We start from the raw sequence: 9153 nt of genomic DNA, 5'->3' as shown, positions 1-9153 counted from the left end.
GAAATGGCTGATTCCGTGACTAGGGCAGGAAAATACACAAGAGGAGCTTGGAGCGTCTTACAGTTCCAGAAAGCATGGAAGTGCTTAAAACAAAACAAAACAAAAGCCAAAACAGAACCCCCACATTGATGGGGGTATGTCAAAGGAACACGGGAGCCAACTGAAATAGCTCCCAATGGCCGACACTGGAACAATTTGAGTGAAAAAATAAATATACTAGTATTGGATTATTACCCAAAGTATAAAATAAATATCCCTGAGTCCATGCTGATATACATAATCGAATAAATAAATAAATGGAGGAGAAGAGAGAAATCTCCCATGCAGAAGAAAGCCAAATAATTTATGTAGACACTTTGTCTTCAAGGAGGAGGAGCATAACTCCCCACTGCTTCAGTGCGGGCTGCACATAGTGACTTCCTTCTAAAGAGTACAGTATGAGAAGGGTGGAGAGGAACCCTAACTTTGCAATGAAGAAATCTGATAAGTTACTTGCTGAAGCACTGCCCCAGCCAGGTAATCAAGGACAACCTCACAGTCACAAAACATGCTATATACAATGTTATATAAATGGCACTGCAACCTCCACCTCCCGGGTTCAAGCGATTCTCCTGCTTCAACCTCCCATGTAGCTGGAGGTACAGACGTGTGCCACCATGCCCGGCTAATTTTTTGTGAAGATTAAATGAAATACTGCAGCTCAAAGTACTTGTGATTGTGTCTTTCCTCTCTCTCTTTGGGGCAGAAGAAGAAGGTAGACTATTGCTGATATAACAAAAATATTTATTTTGAAGAAAGGTGGGGTAAGGTGTCGTCACGTGCACCCAGGGGGCGGGAGGCCTCCTTAGTAGAGGCTGCACGTCGCCCTTTGAGAGGTGAGCTCTTGGAGGGGGTTTTGATAATAATCGGAGGCCAAATTGTCATTGGGGCCAGCTGATGCTGGGCCTGGAAGGTGCTGGATCCTTTAGGGGAGGCCTGGGGCCTGGCCTTGGGAGGAAGCCTTGCCTCTACCTTGGGGATCTTCACATGGGAGGCTGACTGAGACTTCCTCTGATGCTGGTCCCCCAAAGTGGTAGGCTTTTCTTTGGATGACAAGGAGGGCAAGGCTTGAGGGAGGAGTGGGAGGCTGGAGTGGGCGGGAGGTGGAGCATCACCTTTGTTCTCAGGCTGTACTCACAGGGGCAGGGCTCCGAGATGAGGGGCAGGGAGAAATATTCTTCCCACCATGGGGCCTGCTCCCCAGAAAACTTGGGCCAGGCCACCAGACCCCACGCCAACTCCTGCCTGGGCACTTGGAGGAGTGTCTTGCTCCTGAACAACGATGAAGTGACATTTGGATCAGAGTGGAGAGGGAGAGAGAAGAGGCCGAGACAGAAGGATAGAGAGAGAGAAAGAGAGAGAGAGAGAGAGAGGCAGCAAGGAGACATGGACATCAGGGTGGGGATTGGAGATGGAGAGACAGCAAAGGAGGCAGAAGGCAAGGACCATGTGCTGCTACACACACCCTGCTTCCTCCTCCTCTTTGCCACAAATGTCCTCTACTGATGGGGTCTCACATGCAGGTTTGGAGATGTTCACCCAGCGTTCCTCTTAAAGAAAAAACTTGGAGAGAAGAGAGGGGACCCTCGGACCAGGAAGGGGAACCAGGATTGAGAGCAGCTCCTGGCTTTGGGGGAGATACCAGAAGCTCACCATCTCCTCCCACCTCTCCCAGCTAGTCCTCTTGTCCCAGGCTCCTGTTTTAGGCCTGCATATTCCAGGCTGCTTGAGTGCTGGTCCCACCATCCAGAATACTTTGCCAAACCCCTCTCTGTCTGATAAAAATTCTGCCAGTTATGCAAAGCCTGCTCAAAGCCTGAACCGTTCTTCACCTTGAAGCATTCCTTGTTTAGGTCCCCTTAGCCCCTTGCTCCTCTCTGATGGTCATGACCACATATTTGTACCTGTCATGGAAAGTACACTGATTGAAATCCTTAACGTACCACAGTGGGTTTTGTACTGTATGTCTTTCTCTCTAACTGGTATTTCCTTACAGACTGGGACTTGCGGTCATCTCTGACTGCACCCGTCCTGGAGAAGGATCTCCAAATGCACTTGCCAAATGCACAGAAGTTCATGGGATCCACCCCATTCCATCCTCCCCTCTCTGGGGTGACAGCAGGGGAGAGAGGGCTGTGAGGGAGAGGTGTCTGTCTAGGTCTTTCAAGGTCCAAAAGAATATGAGCTCAAAGGTGCTGGCCACACCTCCCAATCCCACTGTGACATCATACATGTGTGTCACACACCCGAGGGAGCCATTGTGGCTTCACCCTGGGTGAACTCTTTGGAAGTTTGCTGCACCCAGCTATCCCCTAGATCCTCTGTGCCACAGATGGTCTCACGGACAGAGCCCTTACCTCATTTGGGGAGCTCTTTCCTTCCCTGAGGGATGAGGCAGTTGCCCACTTTAAAATCCTCATGTTGAGCTCTGGAAAGGAGGTGTTGGGACCTGGAGTTAGTCAGGGAATGGGCAGGAAGGGGCATCTGGCATACATCCTGGGGCCCCCAAACCCATGTCCAGGCCCTGGCAGTGACTCTTTCTGTGCAGGGCTTTAAGTGGGGGGGGTCTCACCTGAGCAGGACACACTCAGGGCCCCACTTGAGCAGTAAGCAGTAAGGAAGGCTGAAGACAGGAAATCCAGATGGCCCTAAAGGAGAGGGTTGCTTGCTTTGGGACTCTGGGTACTGGCTTTCTCTTACAATTCACACTAGAGTCTTTGACAACAGGTCCCTTCAGAATTCACCAGACACTGCCATTTTCTCTTTCTCCGTAAGTAGCCCCTTCCTCCCACTCCCCATTCCCATGGTGTATTTCTTCTTTTTCTTTTTTTTTTTTTAAAGATGGGGTTTCACCATATTGGTCAGGCTGGTCTTGAACTCCTGACCTCAGGTGATCCGCCCACCTCAGCCTCCCAAAGTGCTGGGATTACAGGAGTGAGCCACCTCGCCCAGCGCCATGGTGTATTCCTTGCCTTCCCAGGAAGCTGTCCTCCTGCTGGGCCCAGTTGAGAGTCCTTTCTCCTTCTCCCTTGACACTAGCCACCTTGAAGGCATTTCTATTTAGAGATTGACAAGAAACTTACACAATAACTGAATTCAATTTGATTACAACGAGGCACTGTATTTATACGGTGGTGTAGCTGGAATCCTGGAGTCCTAGGATTGAAATGGGTTTCTGAGCAAGAGGCTACAGGAATCTGGTTGGCAGTACCATGGGCAGGGAGTCTCCAGGCTGTGCTGAGACACTGGCAGTGACTGGAATCTCAGTGCCCCACAAGGCCACCCACTTGGCTGTGAAAGAATCCCAGACCCCTAGAAACGCCTTCCTTCAATTAAACCACAACCTGGACTCCCGTTTTTGGCGTGTGTGTGTCTTTGGATGGGCACGGAGGAGGCACCACTAAGCACGCAACCACGTTGAGAAAAAAGCTGTTTTTGTTATTGTTGCTGCTGCTTTCGGTGGAGGTACAAAGTGATAGGGGGCTTATCTAGGAAGGATGCCTCAGCCTGGGTGGGGGAGGGCTGGAGAGCCTGTGGTTTGAAGAAGGAGAGGGGAGATGGAAGATTGAGTATAGGAAGAAGGAGGAACGAGGGCAAGAGTGGCCTGCGCAGACGACTGCAGGGGGATGTGGAGGGAGGCAGGAGGAGGCTTGGCTGGTAGGAAAACCTGGGTTTGTTGAGGGACAGAAGGAAACCTAGTGGTCTTTCATTCATAGGCGTTCCCAGAGAAATCCTTACTGGCAATCTTGGGCAAGGAACGAATCGCCTGGCGTCTCAGTATCATCAGTTTGGAAAGTGGTTATAATATTTATGCCCAGCTTCCTAGGCTTGTGGGAGTTAAATGACACAAATTTAGTACGTTGTAGTGTTTGGTACATACTATGTGCTCAATACAATACAGAAATAATATATTATTTATAGTACAATATTATATTACAAATAGCATATTATTATTTACTTTTTTGGGAGCCCCAGTTTTCCCTTCAGCTTCAGAGTCTGGGCTCCAGTTCTGCCTCTAAAAAATCTGTGCCTCCCACGTGTGTGGTTTCTCTTCTCAGTGGCTCCCTGCCGCAGACAGCAGCCATCGCTGGGTGGAGCAGGGCAGAGGCTCCCCTGTCCATTACTCAGGGTTTCCAAAGCCCTGGCAGGGACTCCCTCCTCGGCTTCAGGGACCGGAAGTGGGTATGTTTGGAGGGGGAGGGAGTCTTCCCCCAGCGAAGACTTATTATGTCCATAGCCTCCCAGAGCCCAGAGCTGGGACTTTCTGCCGCCCGAGCTGCACTGAGACCTGCTCCAGCATCCTTCTCTTCCAAGCCCTACACCAGTGCTGATGGCTGCACAGTCGGGCAGTCTAGCCTGGGCTTCAGCACAAAGTTGCTGTGTGACCTTCGGCAAGTCTCTTCCCCTCTCTGGGCCTCAGTTTGCTCCTGGGATAAAAGAGACGATAAGAATTATATTTCCATGATTTAATGGGGGTAAGATAATCAGATGGGGAAAGAGGAGAAAATTAAGGAAAGGAAAGATTTTACCAGTAGAGTGCAGGCACTGATCTGCAAGGGAAAGCGTTTGGGGGAATTATCTGAATAACACTCCCCTATCAGCCGGGTGATCACAGGGGCAGAGGCCCGGTTTGAGCAACTCGCAGAGTCTGAGAACACATCCGTCCCTCTGCTTTTCTCTTCTGGTTTTAGCCCGGCCCCTTCCAGGGGCTTTAACCCTGTTTACAGAAATGGGAATTTGCATGATGAAAATAACCCCAGCCGGACTGCGATTTTACTGCGCTTGGCACGGGGCTCGGAAAAAGCGGCTGCATAGCCAATTACTGGAATTTTTAAACACAAATAATATTTTATGGGATCAGTGGGCTGGCGCGGGGCCGCCGCACCCGGCGCGGCTCCTCCGCCCACAAACAAGCTCCGATTGTGCAGCGGGTGAGCGCGCCAGCCCTGCGGTGGGGGTGAGGGGTAGAGGGGGTGGTAGTGCAGCGGGCGGGGGTCCCGGCGCGGGCAGGTGCAGCGCAGAGCTAGGCCTCTCGGGCGCCGGGACCGGCAGGGAGCGTCTGCGAAGCCCCGGCCCTGGGTGGGGTGTGCTGGGCGCCCTGGCTCACCTGCAGGGCCAGCCTGGAAGCGTTTAGTGCGCGAGGGCACGCCCAGCGCTAGCTTCCTCGCCTGGCTGCCGCCCGCTAGGCCTGGCCCGCGCCCCGCGCCATTGGCATGGTCGTGGCCGCCGCGCCGCCTCCGGAAGGCCGGCTTCCCGGAACGGCCCGAGGGCGACGGGGAGTCCGCGCCGAGGCCAGGAGCCACCCCTCGCCTTCCCTCTCCCGCCCGAGCCGCGCCGGCGCACAGGAGGCCGACCAGGGAGCCCTAAGGAGCCAGTGCAGGTCGAGGGGCACCACCACGGGAGCGGGACAGTGCTATCCCAGGTGGTGCCCCTCGACAGATCTCTGCTAAGAAGCCCCATTCCCGTTAGCTCCGAGACCGCCAGGACTAGCCCGGGGCCCCGGGGGCTGGCAGTCCGCAGCCCCGGTCTCTCCTGGCGCGCACAGGGTTAAGCGGGAGCAGGTGTGTAGCCAGATGCCGCTGACCAGCCCCCTCCCCTGCAGCCTCCTCCTCCGCCCACCCGCTCAGAACCAAACAGTCCCGAATAAAAGTGCTATTGTTGCCGGGCCTTTCCCCACCCCCGTCGCAGCCCCGCCACCTGGAGCGGAGCCCGGTCCCCACTTCACCTGCCCCGGGCAGGCCGGGGGGAGGGGCTAAGGGGAAGTGGGGTCTCCCAGCAGGGACTTCCGCTCCCCTACCCCCAGCTTCCTCTCTCCCAGTGCCCCCGGCACCGACCCCTAGGCCTGGGATGGGCGCCTCTGCTTTGCTCTGAGGGGCTTCTTTCTAGCTAGACAGACAGGTTCTGGCCTCACCCCCACCCCTCCCTTTAGCCCTCATTCTCACGAAGCTGCAGCGGGGTTTTACAAAGCTGGGAGAACACGGAGGTCTTGGGCAGTGCGCCCAGGACAGTGCCAGGCTCACTGGGGCTCGGCAACTGGCAGGTGGAATTTTTTTTTTTTCAATTTTTTATTTGTCCAGCAACAAGCCCAGGAAGGTAGGGCAAGAGCGATGTCCTTTACAGACGAGGAAACTGAGGCACGGACAGGCAGAGTCTAGCCCAATCACAAGGCTGGTAAATGTTGTGGATTCGGACAGAACTCAGGTCCTTCGACTCCCCCCATCCCTGGCCCCCGGCACTGCAGGGTCTCCGGTGTGGATAAGAATGGAGGAGAGACCTCAGAGACTGGGAGTCTAGCACCGTCCTGGACTCGCCATGGGACCTTGGGCGAGTTACCCCTCGGGTTCCCCGTTCTTAAATCGAGATGGGTAGACTATCGTGATTCCTCAATTCTCACGCTGACACTTGGAATCCAAGGGGCTGCTGGCCCCGAGAGGTCTGGGGGCCCTGGTTGGGACTCCCTGCGTGAGCTTGGCCTGCAAATGGAAAGGAAAATGTTTCCCCCTTCGCTCCCCTTTTCCACCAGCTTTCTCTCCCCTGCCTCCATCCCTTCCCTGTAGGCCCCCAGGAGGCTGAACTGCGAGGTTAAATAAATATCTGACGGTGGCTCAAGGAAACAGTCAAGACGGTTGCCGGGAGAAGAAACCCAGACCTCGGTGGAGATCCGCTCCTAAGCCCAGCAGCCCCCACTCCGCCCCAGTTGCAAGCTGAGCCCTTGGCCCCTTCGGGCCTCACCCAACTTCCCCAAGATAGCCAGACCCCTTCAGCGCGGCCCCTCTCCTCCGACCTCCCCCAGCTAAGGCGCCAGTAGAGCTGGGGCTAAAGGAGTGCGCTCAGGGTTACCGTATTTCCTCTTTGCGCTTTAGGTTTTGAGCGCAGGTATTTAAATTTTCCAGCCCAAGGGAGAGTACTCTCCGTACTGTGAAAATAGCTCTACTGGGAGTCGAGAGATTTGAGATCTTGGTTTTGTTCTCTTCACTCTACTATTAATCTCTCTCCTGACCTGCAGACCCACAAATCCAGTTTCCTGCTTCACCTGGACATCTAGCAGACGTCTCAAACTTGTTCTACTTTGAAATTCTGATCTCCACCCCGACCCCATCTGTCAGTCTTCTCCGTCTCAGAAAAGGGCAACTTCATCTTCCCAACTGCTGGGGAAGACAATCTTGTAGTTATTCTCAACTCCTCTCTTTTTCTGTCATCATTCATCTAAATGCCTTAGCAAATCTTGTTTATTTTGTCTTCAAAATATGTCCAGAATTTGCTACTCTTCACCACCTCCTCACTGAACTCACTGCTCCAAGCCACTGTCGTCTCCTGCTAGAGTATTGCAACACCTCCTAGCTTGTTTCTGCCTCCCTTCTCTCTCTTAGTCTGTTCTCAACAGAGTAGCCTGTGTTATCCCTTTAAAACTGAAGTCAGATCACATCCCTCTTCTGCTCAAAACCTCCAATAGCGGAATATCTCACTCAGAGAATAGGTGATCTGATCAGCTCTCTGCCCTTTCTTGTCATCCCTCTCCTCCTCCTCCTCACTCTGTTCCAGCCACACCTGCCTCCTAGACCCCCATGCAGGACAGCACGCTCCTGCTTCAGGACCTTTGCCCTTGCTATTCCCTCCAGATTCCTGCAATGTTCTCCTCTCTGCTGAGGCTTTCTCTGATCAGTGTCCCACCCCAACACACGCACCAGGCTCTTCATCTCCCTTGCCCTGCTCTGCTTTTCTCAGTTACGCTTGTCATCATCTCATCTGCTGAATATTTCCCTGCTGATCTGTCTATCTCCTTCTCCTAGATTGGAGGTGCTATGAAGGCAGTGGCTTAAAAAAAAGTCTCAGCCTTTAGAACAGGGCCTCCCACAAATAGGCGCTCAGTAAGTATCTGTTGTAGGAATGAGCTAGTCACTTTCCCTTCCTGAGCCTTACTTTCCTCACCTGTACAAATGAGTTGGACCCAATGAAAGTCCCCCTCAGCTTTGAGTCTCGTGGTAAGAGATGAACACTGAGAAGGTGAGAGGGAGAGTTAGTCAATGGAGCTAAGGTGTCAGTTAGCTCTGTGTTGGAGTGGACCAACGCAAGGCAAAGAAGGCTTACTCCAGGGAGGCCCAGAGGGCCCACATATTAATTCATCCATTCATTCATTCATTCATTCATTCAAAAAGTGTTCCTCAAGATCCCTGCTGTGTGCAGCCTGGGCATATCTGTGGGGAAAGCGGGGACAGGCAGAATAAGACCTGGGCCGTCAACAGCTCTGTCCCATGTTGGCTGTGTGACCCTAGGTGAGCCTGGGATCTCTCAGAGACTCGGTTCTCCCACCTGTAAAAGTGATAGATAATTTCACCTGCCCTACAGAACTCATGAATTAGACCAAGTGTCAAATGAGACAATCCCTCCATACACCCTTAAAGTGTATGACTGAGAAACAAGAATGAACACACACATCAAGGTGACAGATCTTTGAGAGCTTAGAGTATGGTCTTTGTAGCTCAGAGCCCTCTCCTTCCTATTTTCGTCTGGGTCTTGGTGGTGTCCCTCGGGACTGGCTGAATTCCTCAGCCTTACACTTGAGTTGGGTTCCTTCCTGACCCCAGGCATCCAAATGAAGGCTCCCCCTTGTGGCATTTCCTGTAATAACAGGTCTCAGCACCTACTGAACATGGTCAGCCAGTGGCACAGAAAGGGAGCAGGAAGAGGCCAAAGGAGGGAGAGTCTGAAGACTTAGGAAAGGGGCGGGGCAAACCTGCAAAGGAATGCTAGACTGGGAGGGACCTGGAACTGCCTTCTCACACCCCATTTCTCAGTTGAGAAGCTGAGGTTCAGGGAAAGAGAGGTTAGAGGCAGGACTGTAACTCAGGAATCTACACACTCCTATGCTGGTTTCTTCACACCAAGTACCATAGGCATTTATACAAGTCAATGAGCAAACGGTATAGATAACAAATTCCCTCTACATCTGGCAGCATCCCCTGAGGGCATCTGACTATGCAACATTTTCTCCCAGGACAAAGATTCCCGAATGTCAAAGACAGCATCCAGAGTGGCTGGTGTAACTTCAGATCTAACCTATTTCAGAGGCAGAGGTTAGAGACAGGCAATTCAACCTGGATTTTCTCTTCTTAC

The sequence above is a fragment of the Sapajus apella genome, unplaced genomic scaffold (assembly GCF_009761245.1).
Source record: "Sapajus apella isolate SASKATOON/1434 unplaced genomic scaffold, GSC_monkey_1.0 scaffold83, whole genome shotgun sequence".
NCBI classification, from domain to species: Eukaryota; Metazoa; Chordata; class Mammalia; order Primates; family Cebidae; genus Sapajus; species Sapajus apella.
Note: the sequence above shows the minus strand (reverse complement) of the source record.